This window comes from Pinus tabuliformis, chromosome 2_2 (genome assembly GCF_031772625.1).
Source record: "Pinus tabuliformis cultivar Carrire ecotype Pingquan chromosome 2_2, CPIR1, whole genome shotgun sequence".
NCBI classification, from domain to species: Eukaryota; Viridiplantae; Streptophyta; class Pinopsida; order Pinales; family Pinaceae; genus Pinus; species Pinus tabuliformis.
The window spans coordinates 733,700,668-733,726,152 of record NC_142300.1 but is presented as its reverse complement, the minus strand read 5'-3'; positions in this window follow the sequence as shown (position 1 = coordinate 733,726,152).

Below are 25,485 nucleotides of genomic sequence, written 5' to 3'. Positions count from 1 at the left end.
ATGGTATGGAATAAAAAGATAAGGACTAAAAGCAAACATGAAAGTGATAAGTTTAGAACTAGTTCATTAACCTACGCCCCCATGAAAGCACAAATACAAACAGGATGGAAATATAAGAAACTGAGTACAACCATCATAAATATGCATGGAAATACATACTGAAAGTAAATAAATTTGTATTAATGTTGCTTCAAATACAAGTACAAGTCATCCAAGCCATTGAGGCCCAGTGGCGAAACATGGGTTGCTCATATAATTTCACAAAGAAAAACCCTAGCCTTATCGCAACTCACCTTACTAGTTGCCAAGAGTTGAGTGCCTCTAGCTCCTTAAACACGTAAAAGCTTCCTACAACTAGCCTAGCTCAAGTTCTAAAGTCCCCTTACCAATGAGGCCTGAGGGTATATTTATACATATAAGGAGGTTGACCTTTCACCTTCTCCCATGGCCTTTCATCTACCCTCATGACACGAAATTCTTCACAACTCTCTCATGTCTAATGACTATTACATGTTCAATTAATATATTTATATTTGTTGACAATATGATGAGAATAATTTACATTTTGATAGAAGAGAAGTTGTGAAGAGAATAAAGGTGGTTTTTGGAAACCCTAATAATGTTGTGAAGTCATGATGATATGTTGAGTAGGGTTGTGATATATTTGTTGTATTACATTTTTATTTTACTGTTACTACATTTTCCATGAAGGCTGACACAATGTCTGGGAAGCTATGTGGAGCCAATTTTCCTATTTGTTAAAACCATAATTGCACAACCTTCAACTCAATCCCATACTCCATTCTTGTTCCATATGATTCACCCTACTTTATGTAAAACATTGTTATCTTGTTCTTCTACAAATGATTCAATTCCCTCAAAATTCAATTGTGGTGCTCCATGAATTATTCAAGTGAATTTCATTTCCAATTAAACATAGGTTGTTGCTTCTTCTTATTAGAATGCCTCAAATGTTTTATCATATTGAGATAGCTCACATTCTTCTCAGTATTAGATTGTTTGTTAGTCATACCCCTTACAACTTTATGCATCATTTCAAAGTCCACATTTGAGTTGATATGGAAAGGTATCGTATGGATAACCTTATAGAACTGCCCTGGATGCCTTGTCTAGTTATTTCATGGATATGCTAATCTCTTAGCAAATGTGCAAGACAATCTCATTTTATCTCCACATTGTGGTATCACAAGAGTTATGAAAGTAGACTTTGATAATTGTAGCTTAAGTATGGGAGTCTTCACTAACCACTTGAAGCTGCTCAAGCTAACCAAGGATTGGGAATTTATTGTATCTTAGCAACTGCTATATTTCACCCTTTTGATAAATTTCTGAACTATTTTGGAAAATTTTCCAGCAATGTGCAATTGTTATCACATTTTCTAATATCTATAACCTGCCATAGATTTAAAATGAAATGAGTCCTTTTAGCATCAAATTTGTTGCATAGATATTCTTTTAGCTCTATGTAGATTCAAGAGAGGAATTTTTTCTTTAGCATATAATTCTTCATATTGCACAAGAGTGAATATTGAGGAGAAACTTTGCCTTGATGATCCTATTCCCATTATAATCACTTTTTGTGCATCTTTAAAGCAATTATAAGAAGCTCCACATGTGATGAAAAAATTATGCAATGGGCTATATTGATCCTTTAATAGATTTGTATAATGTAATTTATGGCCACCAAAAAAATAATGTTGGTGTATTTTGGCTTAATAGGATTTGTTAGTGCTAGTTCCACTAGAAGTTGTAAGTAAAATTTGTGCCTTGCAAGTGACAATTCCTCATGGAAATCGTGAGCCTAATCTCCAGCCAAAACGTAGGTTCTTAGTGAGAGTTGATGGGAAAGTTACATGTTTTTGTTTCTAGGCTAGTCACAATTGCAACTTTCAATGCTTAGGGTTGAACATGCTATTTGTGACTTGGTCTTAGTCACAAATATGACCCACAAGGAAACTCACATAGTTGCAATGTAGCACTTTTGTATTTCCTTGTTACATTGTTATCACTCACAATTGTGATTTTACATTCTAGAATGTTAATGCGATGGTATAGTCATAGATTTGGTTCATGAATGGTTGCACTTCTCAAATGCAAAATAGATTACGTTCTCCATAGCTAGTCAGAGCTTCAAGCTTTACCCAACTAGCTGTCGCAAATGCGAACTGTGTTTCAAGGAGTTATTTTTCAAGTCACATTCGGAGGTGCGACCTAACTCAAGTCACAACCTGGAGGTGATATTATGTGATTTAAAAAATGTGACCTATGTAACATCACAACATAGTTTTTCTATTGAATCGTTTTCAACAAATCTTTCATTATTGTGCATTGCATCACATTGTATCTAGTGTATGTTGATAACTACGTTTCCCACCATCATTTCCTTTGCAGAGTTATGTATTTTGTCCTTTCATATGAATCTTTGACCAATTTATTTCATCGTATATACTTGGGAAAAGTTATTGAAGCCTCCCTCTCATCTTTTAGATTCAAGCTCCAAAATAGTTTCCTTAAAGCATGCCTCTTTTCTCAGAATTACATCTTCTTTAAATCTCTAAAGCCACATCTAATTGTTTGGAAATTCTTACTTTTACTCTCCAAGCTTGTGCAATTTGATGGAAGGTGTCAATCATTTGACTTGAAAATTATTTGTCTTCAAGCATCTTCATGTAATTAGCTAAAGGCTCTGCAACTTCCTTTGCCATTTCACCTGCCATATTCACTTGCCTTCAAAATTCTGGTTCCAAAATAGCTATCTTAAATTTTTCTGTAGAGTTTTCCAAAGAAATGTTTGGTAATACTGCTTGTATGGCCATTATTTTGTGCTTGTAAAGAATGTCTAGAGATAGGACAAACATATATGTTTGACACTCCCCTAAGGAGAATGTTCCACCAGCTCTAAGCAAAGCTCCTCTTCTATTAACATAGCCAAGATAATCTTCCTTTGAAATGTTAATTAACTATTTCAAAAGTAAGCTTTATTCCTCGGCTTGTTCAATAATTCCCACTTATGTATGGTTATTTATCTTTGTGAGTAATTGTGCATTCTTGAAAAATATCTTTGACAAGTTGTTGTGTTTTTTGGTAACTATTGAATCATATTCGTTTCCACAAAATCTTGCATGAAAGAAGTTGTAGAAAATTTTATGGAACTTCATCTTCCTTATGATGTGGTGCCCCTCCATTGTGGTTACATCAACACCATGCAATATCAGTGCTCCAAGCCTTTCCAACTTTGAGAGTGTTTCATGGGATGAATTATAAAACTATAGTAGCTTCTCTCTACTATCAAGAGAGGTGGAAACCATGTTTACTTTAGACCCAAATGCATTAGCCATAGATAAAGAAAAGAAAATTCCCCTCCTCAAACTAATAATATTTGATGGAATTTAGAGTAGTACTAGATACTCATCTCCAAACAAGGATGCCATAGTAGATAGCTCGATTTGTTCATATATTAATCATGAAGAGGATATTCCATATTTGAATAAGGAAAATATTCCATAGAGTATTTTTTAATAAATCCTTTCTAGATCCTAAAGTATGGCAAGGATATGAAGAATGATGTCACCCCTTGATCCAAATCTTCTTACATCACAATCAAAGGATGTTAAAAAAATCTATTCGATGTGGCATTTACTTATCTTATGACCATTTCTTTCACAAATCAGTGTGAGTTGCATTTATAGAATTAGTATTAATCATTATTTCAAGTGGTAGTCTACAACCTGTAAGTACGACCTGTGATAGAAAGAGTAGGACTGGTCCACATTTCTTCCACAAGGAAGGTTGGCTAATTGCATCATCATATCTATTGCCAATCGCATCTTATAGCTCTAGTGGCTGTTACATTGGCGAAGTGTGTGGTAATTCTATAAGGTGTGATGGAATCAATGGAGGTAGAAATTCACGATTACAACTCATAGTTCTAAGTCATTGTATCCTTTCAATGTGATTTGTGACTTGTACATACAATGCAGTTAGAATTTCGTGTACAATGCAGTTAGAATTTCGTAGGTCGCATTTGGGAGATGCAACCTTTGGAAGGATTTCAAAAGTTGTATTCCTGATTATGCTTGGTTATAGTTAACTCTATATTGCATATTAATGATCCATCAAATGACTTATATAGTATCTTCAGCACATGGCATCATGTATCCTTCTACCCATGCTTAAATATGTTGATATAGGAGGCCTTCTAAGTCTACCTTTTAATTTATTATCAAACGTGTCATGTTGGTTAGGATAGTGAAACAAAAATCCTACAAAACACCATTTGAGCTTTCTCACAATGACCTTTAACGTGTTTAAAAATAACTCTCAACACTCTTTGCCATTTGTGCTTTGTGCATGACGTTGGAGTGCGGGCTAGTTTATATGGTGGCCACATGGTTTTTAATAATTATATATAGATAATTATCTACATACAAGACTCAGATACAATATGATGGTTTTCAATGCTATGTGTATTGATGTTTTTCTTCATAATGTAATAATTTGTTCCCACTATTTGTAATTTCTCAATGTCTCATGATGTTTCACCTATAATATATATACTTGGTAAGTCAAAATCATATGGAACAATTTCTTTATACAAGGCATGTCTCTCATCACAAAGTAAGAGTTCATGTCTTCTAATAATGAGCTTTATGAACTTCATATACATATGCAAAAAAATGTTCCATAAGTTGAAGGGGTGGTATTTGGTGTGTCATAAACAATCCTTCTTACCTATTGATTGTCAAAGAAACCACCCGAGTTTCAATATTGTACCATCATTGAAAATTTTATAATGTGACACACAATGACATAAGGTATTAAGAGTTGCACCAATATTGTTGATAAGATCAAGCTTGCAACGAGTCCAGTACTCAATGCTCATTATCTGACATAATGGGATTGATGTGGAGTCTAGTTCGTAATAAGAAAATGTCATTGATATGACTTGACGTGCCATGCAATGTTCCTATAGATTGAAACATCAAGGCGGGAACATTGTGGTTGAAAGGGAATCATGATAATGATAACTCACCAAACCCAAAACCATATCATATGATGGGATTCAGGATGAAAATAGTAGACATGATAAATATTCATCAAGAAATCATGATTGTCAATAGTGTTTGACAAAGACTGGTCATTGAAAACTAGGATAATTCAACAACATTAGCATGACCCTTAGGACCTTGGACAAGTGGGGAGGCGGACACAAAAATTTGGTAATAGGAAAATATTTTGGGTGCTATTGTAGTGGCTACAACAGGATGTGAAATTATAGGGATTAATTAGGACCTTGCAAAGTAAGAGCAATGGATAGATTTTCTTTGAGTGTATCAAAGGCTAGTTCACACTAATCATTCCAAGGGAAGTATACAACGTTCGTTAAGAGATGGAACAATAGGGAGGTTATCTTAGTAAAAAAATTTATAAATATTTGATAGTATCCCACATCACTTAGAAATTTGTGGAACTTTTGTGTAGTTGGGGTTGCTAGCTTGAGAATAACTTCTATTTTAGTGGGATCCACCCTAATCCGTTTGGAAGAAACATGGCGTCCTAACATTATTCCATTAGCAAGGAGAATCTAACATTTCACGTCACTAAGAGTGATGATTTTTTGTTCACATCAAATTAATACATTCTCTAAATTATTTAAGGCTTCATTGAAATTTCACCATATACAGTGAAGTCATCCATATATATGTCAACGCAATCATTGGTGAAGTCAAAAAATATCTTGAGAATGACAGATTGGAATGTTGTTCGAACATTACATAGTGTAAATAGAAGTACTCAATATGCATAGGTTTTCCATGGATAGGTAAACTTTGTCTTTTCTTGGTTTTTGAGGGCTACCTAGATCTGATTGTAGCCATTCAATCCATCAAGATAGCAAAATAATTTCTTCCCAGCTCGAGTATCTAGGACTAGATCAATGAAGGGAAAGGGGAAATAATCTTTGAAGATACCCTTATTTAATTATCAATAGTCAATGCAGACTCGCCATTTTCCATTTTTTTTGGAAAAATGACTAAGAAGAGACCCCACTTATTGTCAACGGTAGGATGAATAAAATTTTCATTCAACAATTTTTGCAACTCCTCCTTAACAATGTCCTGTAATGTTGGATTCATTCTCATATGGGGTTTTGTTATAGATTAGGAATATTACCTTAGTACATAAGTTGGAAAGGATTCCCTTAATATCACTATAGTCATAGGCAAAATCACTACTATTCATTTGAAGCACCTCTATATGTTACTTTTTGTGAGTGTTATAAATGGGGATTGATATTCAGAGCTTCCCTAGGATGAATTTTAACTAGATTAATTTAGTTTTATATAATAGTGTCTGATGGGGCTATTCCATCCATTTTTTTTGCTATTTCAGTGGGTGAACATATTTACTGGGATTTTTTCACTACAACTTGATCATATGGTGAATTGTAGTCAATATGAGGGTTTTCTATGAGAGTACAAATTAGGTCATCTTAAGTATTTTGTTTCAAAGTGGAAGCTTGATCGAGATTCAAGAGAGGTCTAGTAGACTCTTCATGGCTATCTTCAAACCATAAAGAGTTTTTTCAATCTAGTGAAGATTTGGTAGGAAGGTAAAGAGTAAGTATTTTCATGGAATTTCTGTGAGAAATTGTTATATCTCCTGACTTACAGCCGATATAAGCATCTGATTTGGCCATCCATGGTATTCCAAGAATTAGCAGGTAGCCTCCAAGTTTAGCTTTAGGTTGAAGAATTATTAATTAAGCTAGGTATTCCCATGAATATGCGGAAACAATGATATCTTCCACAGCCCCTTATGTTTTAATACTATATCGATTAGCCAGCTGAAGAATGTTGGGGCTTGGTTTTAGACCTGGTAATGTAAGTTTCTCTATGGTCTCTTTAGTCAGAAATTTTATGGATTCCCATAAATATATCAAGGTATTGGCTATGGAGAGATTATTGATGTTAACAGTAACAATGGGGCTTCCAAGATCCCCATATTTTGCTGTAAACAATTTTCCTGACATTAAATACAATAATTCATAATGACATGAATGTCTTGGTATCTCCTGATTTTTCATAAAAAAGAACATCCTTAATGGCTTGAAATAGTGGAATGTTAAAAAATGTGTTCTTTAGCTCTCCTAGAAAGTCAAAATCAGGTTGTATAGGGGGTTTGATGTAAGGGCATCAATGATTCTCTTTGACCAATATGTAAAAAACATTTACTAGAAGAGTTGGTTCTTTATTGAGTGGTTTGCTAGGAGAGAATTTATTTATATTGTTCTGTAATTTGTTTAATTTCACGGATTGTTCCAAAATTATTTTAGTTTGTTTAAATTTCTCTAAATTGGTCTTTTAGATCCTATATTTATGGATCTAGACGAAACCACTTGTAATATTTAAATTTCTTGGATTTTAATAAAATAAGTAAGAGAGAATGGTGTACGAGAGATCTCGATTTGATTTCAACCATTCTTTCTACAATCTCTTGTCATATGCATAATAAAATATGCACATGCTCTAGTAGTTATTTTTGAGTTTAACTGTCAAGGGAAAGAGCAATACGATAAATATATATATATATATATATATATATATATATATATATATATATATATATATATATAGATATATATATATATATATGTATGTATGTATGTATGTATGTATGTATGTATGTATATATATATATATATATATATATATATATATATATATATATATATATATATATATATATATATATATATATATATATATATAGATATATATATATATATATATATATATATATATATAGATAGATATATATTGTTGGGTTGTAGGATGAGCGGACAAAGGACTATGAGAGAAGGCACTTAGAGGACGAGTTTATAAGAGTGTCGTAAATCTAAGAGAATTGAGAGGAATCATAGGAGATGAAGAGAGTTAGAGTATGAGAACCCCACATATTTATATAACCCGAAGGCACCAACACTTAGTCAATTTTCATTTTCGGTGAAGTATGTTATTTAACAAAACAAAATAGCATCAGTCAATGAAACCCATAATGCCGAAGCCCAAAAGCTCGGAAGCCTCAAAGACTAGAAGCCTATAATCCCATAACATTTTCGAATTGTCTTTTTTCTTAAACCCTCAGGAACCAGAGATCCGTTTGTTGAGAGAGGTACAAGAGACAATAATTTTTCCATTGTGGTGGACTATCAATGCTCATAAGTAATTTCAGTTAGAATTCATACATTATAGTGGGTTTGATAAGCGAATAGGTGGTTGGTAAAGTTTTCTCTTTATAAGTGGCCGACAAGTGGAGAGTGGGACAACGAGAGGATAAGAGAAGGGAGTCCATTGTAAGTGGCTAAACTGGAAGGTGTGCCAGCCTAGAACTAGGTGACGAGTCCCATATTCTGAAGGCCGAAAGCCCATAATGTTTATAAATTTGAATTTTAATAAATCATCAAGCTCTGAAGTTGCAGGGATATTAGCATAGAGTTGGGGTGAACATTGTTATATTTGGATGTGGCCACACTCACATAGAGTTGGATACCCCTTTGATTCCTCCCAGTTTAATAGATCTCCATACTCTGATTTTTAATGGGATCTAACTCCTGAAAGGATTGAAGGAAGTTTCAAATTGGAAGAATTAACTTAGATATTGTGTGTCAATAAAGTCAAATATGAGAAAATATGATTTATATTTGCATTAAGTGGTATCAGAGTAGACCCTACATCTGCTTCAAGAACATAAGGAAGCATGTCACCCAGAGTTGAGCAAGGCACTGGATGAGGCACAAGAGGAGAAAGGAAAATGCTAGTTGCTAATAGAGAAGTACTATGAGTGATGCAACAATTAGAGGAATGGACGACTGTGATGGAGGAGAGAACCAAAAGTGGGAGATGTGAGTACAAAAGAGGAAGAATTAGTAGAGGAACATGTAGAAGATAAAGTGTTGAAATTAGTTTTGGGATATTTTATGAAACCCAAACTAGATTTGTCTTCTTATATAGGCAACATGAATCCAGAGGAGCTTATTGGCTAGATCACAGAGATGGACAAATTATTTGAATATGATGAAATGGATCATGAGAAGGAGGTCAAGTTTGTCGTAACTATATTAAAGGCTCATGTATCTCTCTAGTTGGATGGTGTATAGGTAGAGAGAAGGAGAAATAATAAGTAGAAGATTGAAAGTTGGGACAAGATGGTGGTAAAACATAGAGATAAGCTCTTTCCAAAATATTCCCAGCTTACCTTATTTAGGAGTATATAGAACCATAGGCAGAGAGTTATGATATTTATAGATTATAAAGAAGATTTCAACAAGGTGAACATCAAGGTAGGATATGTATAAGATTTTATAGAGAAGACATCAAGGTATATAAATGTCCTTAGATTGGACGTAGAGTATGACATTAGTGTGTTGTCACCCAAGAAAATAGAGGAGGCATATCAATTGGATTTGAATCTTGAAGAGAAACTGGCAAGAAAGAAAGTTGGCAGAGGTGAGAATGTTGTCATAGGGAAAGGAAAAAAGACATACAAAGGGAGATCTATTGCACCAAGAGCTGAAGGTAATATATCAAGTCCACAAAGACACCAAAAGCGAGAATCTAGAGGCCAAAGATAATTTTCCAGAGAATGATGGAGAGGAAGAGGAAGAGAGGGTCACCTTCACAAATGTGGCAAGCTTGGACACATGGTGTATGCCTGCCTAGAGAATAGAGAAATAGGTCAAAGGAATGATGTTGTTTCTATGGTAGAGGAAGTGAAAGAATAGGTGCAAGAAGCCGAGATTGTGCTAGAGATAGGAGAGTCCTTGATGAATAAAATGACATTGATTAAGTTGGAGAAAGAAGTTGTTAAGTTAGTCTAGAGAAGAGCCTTATTTTGAACTATTTGAAAATTTTAAGGGAAGTGTTGTAAAGTGGTGTCTAATAGCTGTAGCATTGAGAACCTTGTACATACAGAGGTTGTAGAAAAGTTGAAGTTGAAGAAGAAAAAGCATCCAATACCCTATAAGGTGTCTTGGCTATAGAAAGGGCATCAAATTTTGGTGAATGAGCAATGTGAAATAGAACTTTAGATGGGTAGCTATAAAGATAAGATTTTGTGCAATGTGATGCCAAAGGATATGTGTCTTATTTTGCTGGGTAGGCTATGGTAGTTTGATAGAGGAGTTGTACATGATGGTAATAAGAATAATTATAAGTTTCAAAAGGATGGCATCAAGCACACGTTGTTTCCATTATAAGAGGAAGGAAATTCTAAAGGAAGTAATCCTAAATATTTGTTGACGGGTGGGAAATGTTTTTACAGTAACTGAAGAGAGAGAAGGTAAATTTTATTGTTATTTGAAAAGCTAGAGTAGTTCTTACTTCCATTACTATTTTTGATTTTCCTTTAGAGATTTAAGAATAGTTGGAGGAATACCATGACATTGTTGTGGATGATTCACCAAGTGAGCTACCACCTATAAGGAGCATCAACCATCATATCATTTGATACCAGGAGTAAGTTTACCTAGTAATGTTTCTTATTGCGTGACAACTTAGGAGAATGTGAATTCCAGGAAACAAGTGCAAGAGATGCTAAACAAAGTTCTGATTCAAGAAATTATTAGTCCATGCACATTGCCTATAATGTTTAGTCCAATGAAGGATGGTGGATGAAACATGTGTATAGACTCTAGATATTTGAATAAAATAACAATTAGGTATCGTTTTACCTTGGCATGTACTAATGATTTGTTGGATTGTTTAGGTGGCATTAGTTGATTTTAAAAAATTGATTTGAAAAGTGGATACCATTAGCTCAGAATCACAGAGGGAGTTGAGTGGAAAACTTCCTTTAAAAATAATGAGGGACTGTATGAATGGATGGTCACGCCATTTGGATTATCCAATATACCCTTTACATTCATGAGACTGATGAATGAGGTATTAACAGAATTCATAGGGAATTTTGTAATTATTTATCTGGATGATATCTTAGTTTATAGTTAGTCATAATAGGGAAATCTACGACAATTAAGGTATGTGTTGGAGAGATTACAACAGGAAAGGTTATTTATAAATTTGAAGACATGTTCATTTTAAAAGTGATAGATTGTATATATAATATTTTTCATTTCAAAATAAGGGTTGAATATGGATCCAGGAAAGGTAAGGGATATTATTGAATGGCCCTCTCCGAGAAATGTTTTTGAAGTCAGAAGTTTTCATGGTTTAGCAATTTTTCATTGGGAACCTCATCAAAATGAGTACATCAATTGTGGAGAAAATTAAGAATATTCAAAAGCCATTTCGGTGGAATATTGAAGCTGAGAAGTGGCACCAAATGATAAATAAGAATATTATAGAACAAACAATCCTTGCACTTCCATATTTTAATATGCCTTTCCAATAAAAAGTGGCACCAGCAATGATGTGATTCGAGTAGTACTCAGTTAAGAGGTAAGACCCATTTCTTATTATAGTGAGAAATTAAGTGAGGCCAGAAGGAAGTATAAAACCTATGATAAGGAATTCTATGCAGTGATTCAATCTCTTAGGAAATGGAAGCATTATTTATTGCCTAGAGAATTTTTTTATATATTGATAATCATGGCCTCCAATATATTTTGTAAAAACCTAAAGTAAATCAAAATCACATTAAGTGGGTCGCATACTTGCAGAGTTTTACATTTATTTTAAAACACATCAGTGGATAATTTATTAAAATTGCATATTCTTTGAGTAGTAGACATTTATTGTTGCAAGAAAGTCAAATCTAGGTGTTGGGATTTGGATTTATGAAGGAATTGCGTGAGAAGGATACATATGTCAAAGAAGACTTTGAACCTTGTAAGAACCCAACTTCACAAGTAAAACACAATGCCATCAACAATGTGATTGGAGTAGTACTCAGCTAAGAGGACAGACCCATTACTTTTTATCATGAGAAATTAAGTGAGGTTGTTAGGTCCCTATACTACTAGTGTAACCCCTTGTTGTTATTAGTACAACCCACTTATTATATTGTTATGCCAATGTAGTCCACATATTGTTATTATTGTGCCCTTACATTATTATTGTTATGTGAGCTCTGATTATATTATGACCCCTTAAACTCCTATATATAGAAAGGAGGTCTTCTCCTTTGTATCGTCCAAGAATTATTCATTTGTGTAATGTAAAGGAGGTTGCCCCATCGAAGAGGTTGATTTCTAAGGCGTTCATCTATCTTTTCTTTCTTTTTGTGAGATGGCTTCATAACATTTGGTATCAAAGCTTTGGATTCTAGGGTTTCGCTCCTCCAAACATGTCATAGTGGCATTTTTGCTATAAATTTTTTTCTGTGACATTTTAGAAGATAACAAAAAAACCCATTTGAGAGGAAATCTCACTGAACCTCAGGTCCAAATTTCAGATCTTTTCTCGCTCTATTTTCGGCGATATTATCTGAGGAAGTTAGGGTTTTTTTCAAGCTCTAGAATTTCATCTAAAATAGGTCATCATCGAATTTCGCAATAATGTGTTCACGACGATGTTTAAGAAGCTAAAAAGGAAATACGTTTGAGAAGAAAGCGGTATGAAATTTGGTTCTGAATTTCAGATCTTGTCTCACTATAGTTTATGATATATGATCTGAGGAAGTTAAGGTTTTTGCAAACTCCCGAATTACATCTTAAACAAGTGACCTTGGGAAAATTGTCATAACTTTCTCTTTGAGCATTAGATTGAAATTTTATAGAAGTTACAGAAAGATGATGGACTGTAGTTTCCTGTTTATATTTTTCAGATCAGAAGTTCAAAACAATGACACGTGGCACTTCATACAAGTTCACTCTTTCGAAGAGGTATATAATCAGGTCATCTTGGGAGATTGTGCATAACTCTTTTTGGAGAATCCAATTTCGATTAGACTAGTGGCATTGGAAAGAGGATGCAGAGGGATACTACAGGTCGCAATTTCAGAATTGGAAAATCTGAAAGTACAGAGTTATAGTCATTTCAAGATCAAGCTCCTAAAATCAAGAAAAAGCAAGATGAGGAATTTTGATGGCAAATATCCGATAAATTGGATACTATAGATGGAGAAATATTTTGATCTACATGGTGTACCATTATTACAAGAGGTACATATTGCATCCAGTTATTTAGAACCAAATCATTTTTTATCATATAAATGGATTTGTTCTAGTAAACCACTTGTCACGTGGTCAATTTTCACGGAGGAAATGATAGCACATTATGATGACATAAAGAGAAACACCTTCTTTAGCCAATTGATAAATCTCAAACAAAAGGGTTCAATGGCAGAGCACATTGAGGACTTCCAAAAATTGAATAAAAGGTTAAATGATATTCCAGAGAAGAAAATTGTTGATGTCTTCATAGGGACTTTAAAGGATAACATTCAACACAAGGTTCGTCTTTGGGAACCTGATTCATTGGAGAAGGCATTCAGGTTGGCGAGAAAAATTGAAAGCGAAATTATAGAAACAAGGAATCCCACCACTCATGACTATAATTATGGAAGTGTTTTTTCTCCTAGCCTTCCACAACCTACAAGGTTTACACCACACAAATTGGAAGAAAAAAGACAAAAAGGGCTTTGTTACAATTGTGATAGCAAATACACTAAAGGACATAAGTGTGTTGAGAAGAAATTATTTTACATAGATTATGAAGAGGAGGAAGAAAAGGATCAAGAAACATCAAAAGAAGAGGATATACACCAGGAACCCACTCGGGAGAAAGAAGAAATGAATCCCACCATATCTTGTAAATCACTGGAAAGAATGACCACTGCTCAGACTCCCAAGATAAAAGGACATATCAAGAAAAAAAAGGTTCAAGAAGTGAAATATCACATCGAGAAAGAAGAAATGAATCTGACCATATCTTCTAATGCATTGGCTGGAATTACCACTCCTCAAACTATCAATATATAAGGATATATCAAGAAGAAAAATGTTCAAGAAGTGAAATATCACATCGAGCATCAAGAAATGAATCTGACCATATCTTGTAATGCATTGGAAGAAATTACCACTCCTCAAACTATCAAGATAGAAGGACATATCAAGAAGAAAAATGTAATAGTGTTGATTGATTCGGGTAGTACCCATAATTTTATTCATTGTACGATAGCAAAGGAATTGAATTGCTTCCTATATCTAGCACTAGAGTGTCAAGTGATGTTTGCAAGTGGAGGAACCATAAATTTCTCTAGAAAGTGCCATAATATCAAGCTATCCATGGGAGAATGTGTATTGAATAGCCCAATGATTTCCATTCCAATGGGTGGTGCTAATGTTTTACTAGGAATCCAATGGCTACAATCTTTGGGTATGATAACTTTTAATTTTCAAGAACTTTTCTTGAAATTTTTTTGGGAAGGAAAGGAAGTTGAATTGAGGGGTATCGAAGGGAAAATTGGAATGATAATCAACTCTAACAACATGAAAAGTTTCTAAATAAAGAACAACAGGGTGTAATTGCACAATTATGTTCACTAGAAGATCCCACATTGAAATCATGTATTTCTCCAGATCTTCAAAACGTTTTGGACAATCATTCCAAGGTATTTGAGACTCCCAAAGGCCTCCAACCTATTCGTGATCATGATCATGGTATTCATTTAATTCCAGGAAGTGTTCCTCTAAACATTAGGCTTTACATATATCCATGTGCCCAAAGGAGTGGGAACTCATTCAATAGTTGTAGAAGATCCCATTTCAAACATTATTGTGAGAACTTGACAAGGAAGGAAAAATCATATTGGAACCTGAAGCAACCACAGAACCGAGAAATCAACAGATACGAAATAGATCAATTTCAGAGTATCTCATCAAGTGGAAGAACTTACCAGCTAACGATTCCACATGCGAGGACAAGAATTTTATACAGAAGCTGTTATGAAACCAGCTCACAAAAAGATAGAAAGGATAGTTGAACACCCTAGAATTCAGCCTCTTCGAGGAGGAAAACTCCTTTACATTACACAAAATAACAATTCCTCAATGATTCAAATGAAAAAACCTCCTTTTTATATATAGGAGTCTAAGCGGTCACAATATAACCAAGACGACCTAATATTAATAATATAAAGGCACAAAAATAACAATAGAGGGATTCTATGGGGCACGATAATAACAATATGGGAGCAATAGGGGCACAACAATATTAATAAGGGATACAACTACAATATTAATGGGGACATCACTAGTATTATAGGGACCTAACATGCATCTCTTCTTCAAGAAAGTGTTGTCCTCAACGCTTGAGTAGTTCTAGACGCTTCAGTATAAAATTCTCATCCTCCCATGTGGAATTTTCAGCGGAGAAGTTCTTCCACTTGATGAGATACTCTAAAATGGATCGATTTCATAGTTGTCAAGTTCTTGTTTCTATGACTGCTTCCAGTTCCAATATAATTTTTCCTTCCTCGTCAAGTTCTGGAAATATTGTTTGAACTGGGAGCTTGTTGCCTATAACCTTCTTTAAACATGAAACATGGAAAACTGGGTGCACTCGAGAAGCTGCAGGAAGCTCCAATTTGTATGCCATAGTACCAATATTTTGCAACACATTGTACAGAACATAATACTTTGGTGATAATTTGTTATCATTCTTAGCTTGCTTGAGGGACATTTGTTTATATGATTGTAGTCATAGGAATACCCAATCGCCTACATCAAAACTTCTTTCACTGCGATGTTGATGTGCCTGTTGTTTCATTCTATTCTGCGCCAACACGAGGTTATCTTTTAAGAGTTGGAGAACTTGTTGTTGATGATCGATGTGATATTCCACTGCTTGCACCTTAGAATTTTCTCTTAAATATGATGTGATGGATGGTGGATGATATCCATAAAGTTCCATAAATGTGGTCATTTTTGTTGCAGTATGGAAGGAAGTGTTATACCACCATTCAGCCAGAGGCAACCATTTGACCCATTGTGTCTCTTTATCAGATACAAAGCAACAAAGATATCCTTCCAAACATTTGTTTACTATCTCTGTTTGCCCATCAGATTGAGGATGATAAGATGAGCTATGAGTTAAATGAGTACCAAGACAAGAAAATAATTTTGTCCAAAAATTTCCTGTAAAAAAGTGATCTCTGTCACTTACAATAATATTTGGGTTTCCATGTAGCTTTTGAATTGTTTCCATAAATGCCATAGAAACTGTACTGGCTTTAAATGGATGTGATAATGCACAAAAGTGTGCATACTTGTTAAGTCTGTCAACTACCACCATGATGACACTCTTTCCCTCAGACTTGGGTAAACCTGTGATAAAATCCATTGAAACCTCCTCCCAACGTTGGCTTGGAATGGATAAAGGTTGTAATAGACACGGTGTCTTAATTGTTTCAACTTTATTTTGTTGGCATACCAAACATTCCACCATAGAATTTTGAATATCCGATTTAAGGCCATCCCAAAAAAATTCCTTCTTAACCCTGTGGTAAGTTTTTAAAAATCCTAAGTGCCCTCCTAAGGGAGAAGCGTGCAATTATAGAAGAATCTTTTGTTTGAGTTGGGAATTCTTTCAGAGGTATAAGAAATCTTTGTACCATAACGAATCATTTTTCCATCTAAATGTATCAGATGTACTGGAATCTTGTTGTAACTTTCGAATAAGTTCCCACACTTCTTCGTCATTCTTCCATTCCTCCCTTGCTTCGGTTATCCAATCTGGTTGGATAATAGAAATCATTTGTTTGAGTTGGGAATTCTTACAGAGGTATAAGAAATCTTTGTACCATAACGAATCATTTTTCCATCTAAATGTATCAGATGTACTGGAATCTTGTTGTAACTTTCGAATAAGTTCCCACACTTCTTCGTCATTCTTCCATTCCTCCCTTGCTTCAGTTATCCAATCTAGTTGGATAATAGAAATGGCACACAACAATGCTTCCACATCCTCATCCTTTCTTGAGAGTGCATCTACCACAACATTTTGCCTCCCTTTTTGTATGTGATTTCAAAGTCATAACCCGACATCTTTGTGACCCATTTTTGTTGTTCTTCAGAGGATAATCTTTGTTCTAAAAAGTATTTAAGGATATCATGATCCGTTTTTACCTTGAAGTGTCTTCCCATTAGGTAGGGTCACCATTTCTTAAGTGCATGTAGTATTTCCAACATTTCCTTCTCATAAATAGCTTTGTGTAAATACTTTCCCTTGATTAGACGACTTTCAAAAGCAATGGGTCTTTCATATTGCATTAAAATAGCACCAATTCCATTTTCAGAAGCATCACATTCCGTAATAAAGGTTTTTGTGAAGTCTAGTGTAGCTAAGACCAGTGCTTGGCACATTGCCTCTTTAAGATATTCGAAGGCCTTTGTTGCTTTTGGAGTCCGTGAAAATGCATCTTTCTTTAGCAATGTTGTTAGAGGTGCTGCTATTTTCCCATAATTCTTAACAAACTTGCGATAATACCTTGTCAACCTGAGAAATCCTTGCAAATGATTTATGGATGTGGGGATTTCCCATTCCTTAATGGTTTTAATTTTTCTAGGGTCTACCTTAAATCCTTTATGAGATACAACATGACCCAGATATTCCACGTCTTGTACTCCAAAGAAATATTTGGATATTTTTGCATCTAATTGTTTCTCCTCCAATAGTTGTAGCACCCTGTCAATGTGTTCAACATGATCCTTCCAAGACTTGTTGTAGATTAGTATATCATCAAAATATACTAACACAAATTTTCTAAGGAAGGGTTTGAATATGGAGTTCATCAAACCTTGAAGTGTAGAAGGTGCATTGGTAAGGCCAAAAGGCATGACCAAAAACTCATAGTGACCCTCATGAGTTCTAAATGTTGTTTTCAGAATGTCTTGAGTCTTGATTCTGATTTCATGATATCCTGAATGAAGATCTAACTTGGTGAAGTAAATTGATCCATGCAATTCATCCAATAATTCATCAATGACAGGAATGGGAAACTTATCTTTAATAGTGAGCTTGTTGAGTTCCATATAATCCGGACACATGCACCATGATCCATCCTTCTTGTGCACCAATACTACTGGAGCAGAGAAAGAACTTTGGCTAGGTTGAATTATACTAGCCTCAAGCATTTCTACAACCATAGGTTCAATTTCACTCTTTTGGGCATAGGGATATCTGTACGGCCTGATGTTTGGAGGAACACTTTCTGAAATCAAATGAATAGCATGATCATGATCACGAATAGGTGGTAGACCTTTGGGAGTCTCAAATACCTTGGAATGACTGTCCAAGACTTTTTGGAGATCTGGAGAAATAGATGACTTTGATGTGGAAAAATCTAGTGAACATAATTGTGCAATTACACCTCGTTTTTCATTTTTTAGAAGCTTTGTCATACCGTTAGAGCTTATTATCTTTCCTAGTTTCCCTGCAATACCCCTTAATTCAACTTCCTTTCCTTCCGCATAAAATTTCATGAAAAGTTCTTGAAAGTTAAAAGCTATTGTACCCAGGGATTGTAGCCATTAGACTCCTAGTGCAACATCAAGACCTCCCATTGGAATGGAAAGCATTGGGCTTTTCAATACATATTCTCCCATGGATAGCTTGATATTATGGTACTTTCCATAGAAATTTATCGTTCCTCCATTTGCAACCATCACTTGACACTCTGGTGCTAGATATAGGAAGCAATTCAATTCTTTTGTTATCTTACAATGAATAAAATTGTGGGTACTTCGTGAATCAATCAACACTATTACCTTTTTCTTCTTGATTTGTCCTTCTATCTTGATGGTTTGAGGAGTGGTAATTCTAGACAATGCATTACAAGATATGGTCAGATTCATTTCTTCTTTATCTAGGATTTGTTTCTAGAGTATATCCTCTTCTTTTGACCTTTCTTTCTCCTTTTCTTCTTCCTCTTCACAATCTATGTAGAATAATTTCTTCTTAGCACACTTATGACCTTAGTGTATTTGTTATCACAACTGTAACAAAGCCCTTTTGCTCTTTTTTCTTCCAATTGTTGTGGTTTCAACCTTATAGGTTGTGCAAGGCTAGGGGCAACAATAATTACATATTCATAGTTGTGAGTGAATTGCTTCTTGGTTTCCATAATTTTGCTTTCCATTTTTCTTGTTAACCTGAATGCCTTCTCTAATGAATCAGGTTCCCAAAGGTGAACATCGTGTTGGATATTATCCTTTAAATTCCTCATGAACACATCAATCCTATGCTCCTCTAGACTATTTTTTACCCTTATGTTCAATTTTTGGAACTCCTCAATGTGCTCCATTATTGAACCCTTTTGTTTGAGACTTATCAATTGGCTAAAAAAAGTGTTGATTTTTGTATCCTCATAATGTGCAGTCAATTCTTCCGTAAAAATTGCCCAAGTGATAATTTGTTTATAAGAGCAAAGCCATTGATACCATACAAACTAATTTGGTTCCAAATCTAAAGTTGCAATATGTACCTTTTGTGTGTTTTGCACATTATTGAGATCAAAAATTTGCTGCATTTGTAATATCCATGTTGCTGGATCCTTGCCATCAAACTTCCTCATATCGATTTTTGGAATATGGTGGGTCTTTGATCCAACATTAGAGTCTATGGAATCATGATTAACATTTCTTTTGTTCTCATCATGAGTTTCCTTTACTACCCTTTCACCATTAGTGACCATTTCTTGTAGCAACTTATTCAAATTTATCTTCAATTCTTCCATCTTATCCTCCATGCAATCCGTTTTAGCATCCATGCCATTCATCTTAGCATCCATCCCATTGATCTTAGCTTCCATTCCATCCATCTTGGCTTCCACGCTTTTCTTTAAACAATCCATCTTAGCTTCTACACCTTTCTTTAAACCATCCATCTTAGCTTCTACGTCTTTCTTTAAACCATCCATCTTAGATTTTTTTACTTTTTGTGCAAGTGACACTTTTTTCACTTGGTCTCATAATTTTGATATATCATGTTGCATTTCTTCCTCTTCTTCATAATTCATGCTAGGGCTTTCAGGTTGCTTACTAGGTGTTTGCATTTTCTTTCCTCGGGGCATCAATTACCGATAATAATGCTTTATTATGCCCTTTGAATTCCTTCAAACTATTTTTTCAAACCAAGCTTATGCAAAAATTTTAAAAAAACTACACACCTTTTTTCACTTTGTAGGAGCTTGATATTGAATCTGATGTATCTCTGTAATTTCAGATCATCCAGTTCTGAAATTGCGACTTGCAGTAGCCCTCTGCATCCTCTTTCCAATGCCACAAGTCTGATCAAAATTGGATTCTCCAAAGAAGAGTTATGCACAATCTCCCAAGATGACCTGATTATAGACCTTTCTAGAAGAGCGAACTTGTAGGAAGTTCCACGTGTCACTGTTTTGACCATTGGCTCTAAAAAATATATATAGGAAACTATGGTGCGTCCTCTTTCTGTACCTTGTTACAGAACTTCAATTCGATTCTCAGAGAGAAATTTATGATGATTTTCCCCCAGTCACCTATTTGGAATGTAATTCAGGAGTCTGCAAAAAGACCAACTTCCTCAGATCATATCTCTGCAAATATAGTGCACAAAGCTCTGAAATTCGGACCCGAGGTTCAGTGCGATTTCGTCTCAAATGGGTTTATTTTTCACTTATGAAGCGTCGCAGAAAAAAAGTTATAGCGAAAATTCCACGATGACCTATTTGGAGCAGTGAAACCCTAGAATCCAAAGCTCTGATACCAAATGTTATGAAACCAGCTCACAAAAAGATAGAAAAGACAGTTGAACGCCTTAGAATTCAACCTCTTCAAGGGGGAAACCTCCTTTACATTACACAAAACAATAATTATTCAATGATTCAAATGACAAAACCTCCTTTCTATATATAGGAGTCTAAGGGGTCACAATATAACCAAGCCGATCTAATAATAATAATATAAAGGTACAAAAATAACAATAGAGGGATTCTATGGGGCACATTAATAAATTTATGGGGGCAATAGGGGTACAACATTATTAATAAGGGATACAACTACAATATTAATGGGGGCATCACTAGTATTATGGGGACTTAACAGAAGCATCAAGAAATACTCAAGCATTGAGGACAACACTTTTTCAAGGAGAGGGGCATGTTAGGTCCCTATACTATTGGTGTAACCCCTTGTTGTTATTAGTATAGCCCCCTTATAATATTGTTGTCCCCATGTAGTCCCCATATTGTTATTATTGTGCCCTTACATTATTATTTTTATGCCGGCTCTGATTATATTATGACCCCTTAGACTCCTATAGATAGAAACAAGGTCTTCTTGTTTGTATCATCTAAGAATTATTCATGTGTAATGTAAAGGAGGTTGCCCCCTCAAAGAGGCTGATTTCTAAGGCATTCATCTAACTTTTCTATCTTTTTGTGAGCTAGTTTCTTAACAGAGGCAAAGAGGAAGTATAAAACCTATGATAAGGAATTCTATGTAGTGGTTCAAGCTCTTAAGAAATGGAGGCATTATTTATTTCCTAGGGAATTTATTTTATATATTCATAATCAAGGCCTCCAATATATTTTGTAGTAGCCTAAACTAAATCAAAACCACATTAGGTGGGTAGATCACTTGCAGAGTTTTACATTTATTTTAAAACACATCAATGGATAATCTATTAAATTGCATATGATTTGCATAGTATACATTTATTGTTCCAAGAAAGTCAAATTTAGGTGTTGGGATTTGATTTTATGAAGGAATTGTAGGAGAAGGATACATATGTCAAAGAAGACTTTGAACCTTGTAAGAACCCAACTTCACAAAATCCAAGTCCATGGCTTAATTATATTATCTAAGATGGCTTCTCTTTAATAACAAATAATTGTGTATTACCAATTGTTCTATGAGGGAGAATTTAATTAAGGAAAGACACGGTTGAGGCCTCGGGGGATATTTTTGGCACGTAAAGGCTTATTATCTATAGAAAAGACAATACTACTAGAAAAATATGAGGATTGATGTGAAGAATTTTGTAAATAAATGAAAAATCTATCAATATGCCAATGGAAGAAACTAGAACACTAGATTGTATACCCCATTGCCGATCCTAGAGAGGCCTTGTTATTCACTTAGTATGGATTTTGTTTTGGGGCTACCAAGAACTTAGAAAGATGATGATTTTATATTTATGGTTGTAGATAGATTTCCAAAAACAGATCATTCTATTCCTTGTGCTAAGCGTAGTGATGATATCGATGTTACTAATCTGTTTTTTAAAGAAGTCATAAGACTACATGGAATTCCCAAGAGTATTCTTTCAGACCAAGATACTGGGTTCTTGGGACATTTCTAGAGAACATGATGGAAGAAATTTGACACAAAATTGAATTTTATCTCAACATATCACCCACAGATTGATGGTTAGACTGAAGTACTGAAAATAAGTTATGGAAACATTCTACGCAGTTTGATTGGAGATCATCCTAAATAGTGGAACAAAAATATAGCTCATGTTGAATATGCATAAAATGACACTCCCAATAGAAGCATTCGACAAAGCCATTTCCATATTGTGTATGGAATGAACCCAAGAGGAGTGCATGAGCTCATAAATTTAGGAAGAATAAAGAAGAGAAGTGAAGTAGGAGAAGACTTTGATATAGCCATATGAGAAATCCATGACCAGGTAAAGCAGAAAATTCCTGACAACGGTCTTAAATATAAGATAAAAATAGATCCTAGTATAAGGGGGCATAATTTTGGAGTGGGAGATTTTGTACTTGAATAGTTGTAAAAGAAAAAATTCTCAAAAGGTGAGTACAAAAAATTAAAATCTACGAAGATAGGACCTTGCAAGATCTTGAATAAATTCTTTGTTAATGCTTATGAACTTGAATTGGCACATGGAGTTGAAATTTCAGCACTATTTAATGTAACATATTTCTACAGGTATGAGCCTAAAACAAAACAACCAACAAATGATAATCCAAACCAACAACCATTATTTTGGGAAAATAAGTTATTAGTAGCTGAACCAAGTTTGTAGCCGGAAAGGATTTTGGACAAGATATTTATGATGAAAACCAGGGACAAAGATTATTTTGAATTCTTAGTTAAGTGGGAAAACCTTCCAATTTGAGATGGAACCTGAATGACGGCCACACTGATACAAAATGTGGCAAATATGATGAAGAACTTAGGGACATGAGGTCATGAAATATTTGTTCCTTGGAAGCATGATATAGGAGCATCCATTATTCTCATTGACCAATGGGTGAAAAGCATTTACAAGAGGACTTGGTTTCTCATTGAGTGATTTTTTTATGAGAGAACTTATTTAATTCGTTATGTAATTTTTTTAATTAGGAAGATTGTTGCAAAATTGTTGTAGTTTTTTTTTTCTCTAAATTGGTCTTTTAGATCCTACATTTATGCATTTGGATTGAACCACTTGTAATATTCATATTTCTTTGATTTTAATTAATATGCAATAGAGAGTGGTGTGCGAAAGCTCTTGATTTAATTCTAGCCAATCCTTCTACAATATTTTTTCATATACATACTAAATTATGTGCATGCTCTAGTAGTTATTTCTAAGTTTAATTATCATAGGAAAGTGAAATACACAATCTCTCTCTCTCTCTCTCTCTCTATATATATATATATATATATATATATCTATATATTGTTTGGTTATAGGAGGTGCGAAGAAAGGACTACGAGAGAAGGAAGAGAGAGGAGGAGCTCAAAAGAGTGCCGCATGTCCAAGAGAAGTGAGAGGAATTAGAGGAGTTGAGGAGAGTTGGAGTATAGAACCCCACATATTTATAAGACTAAAGGAACCAAAACTTAGTCAATTTTCGTTTTTGATGAAGTTTGTCATTTAATGAAGCCGTAGAGTAGCAGTGGACAAAACTGATAATGAAGAGGTCCAAAATCCCAGAAGCTCATAATCCCATAACATTTACGATTTTCCTTTTTTTTAAAACCTCCAGGTAGTAGAGATTTGTTTGTTGATAGAGCTGCATGATATGGGAATTTTCTAGTTGCCCTAGATTGTTAAAGCCCATAAGTAATTTCAATTAGGAGTCAACATTATAGTGGGACCAAAAAGTGAATATCTGGTTGGCAGAGGTTTTCATTACAAGTGGATGACAAGTGGAAAGTGGTTCAATGAAAGGGTAAGAGAAGGGCATCCATTGTAAGTGGATGAAGTGGAAGTTGGGTCAGTTGGGAACCATGCGATGGGTCCCATACCTAGAAGGTTAGAAGCCCATAACTTTTATAAATTGGAATTTTCATAAAGCATCAGGCTCCAAGGTCATGGGTATATGAGCATAAAATTAGGGAGAATATTCTTATATTTAGATTCATACATAATCAAACAAAGTTTTCTACCCCTTCGATTCCTCCCACTTTTAATAGATCTTTCACTATGATTTTTAATGAGATCTAAGTCTTGAAATAATTGAAGGAAGTGCAAAATTGTGGTAATTCTCTCTGAAATTGTTCGTCAATAGGGCCAAATCCAAGAAAATTTGACTCATATTTGCATCAAGTGGTATCAGAGGAGACACTGTTTCTGCTTTAGGAAAATAAGGAATCATGCCACCTAGAGTTGATAAAGGATTTGGATGAGGTGCAAGAGGATAAATACAAAGGCCAGTCTCTAGTAGAGAAATATTGCGGGAGATGCAGCAATTAGAGGCATGAATAATTTTCAGGGAGACTGTTTTGCAGAGAGAACCCGAAGTGGGTTATGTGAGTCTAGAAGAGGAAGAATATTAATGAGAGGAAGTAATAGAAGAACCTGTATATGCTAAATTGTTGAAAGAAATTTTTGGATTTGTTAGGAAACCCAAACCAGATTTGTCTTCTTACATAGGAAGGATGAATCTAGAGGAGCTTATGGAATGGATCACAAAGATGAAAAGAATATTTGAATATGAAGAAATGGATGAGGAGAAGAAGGTCAAGTTTTTTGTAAGTTAAAGGTTCATGCAACTCTCTGGTGGGATGGTGTATAGGTAGAGGGAAGGAGAAAGAAAAAGTAGAAGACTAAAAGATGGGATAGGATGGTGGTGAAACTCAGAGGAAAGGTTTTGCCAAAGTATTATTAGCTTACCTTGTTTAGGAGTATGCAGAACCTTAGGCAGAGAGCTATGACAGTCAAAGAGTATACAAAAAAATTCTACAAGGTGAAAATGAGGTTAGGATATGTAGAAGAGTCTAGAGAGAATACAACAAGGTATATAAATTGCCTTAGACTAGACATACAAGATGAGATTAGTGTACTCACATTCAAGGCATTAGATAAGGAATATCAATTGGATATGAAGGTTGAAGAAAAACTTGCAAGGAAGCAAGTTGGAAGAGGTACGAGTGTTGTCAGAGGAAGAGGGAAACAAACAAACAAAAGGAGATCTACTGCACCAAGAGATGGAGCTAGTATCTCAAGTCCACAATGATAATAAGAGGGAGAATTCAAAGCTTTAAGCTCCTTTTCTTTAGGATGA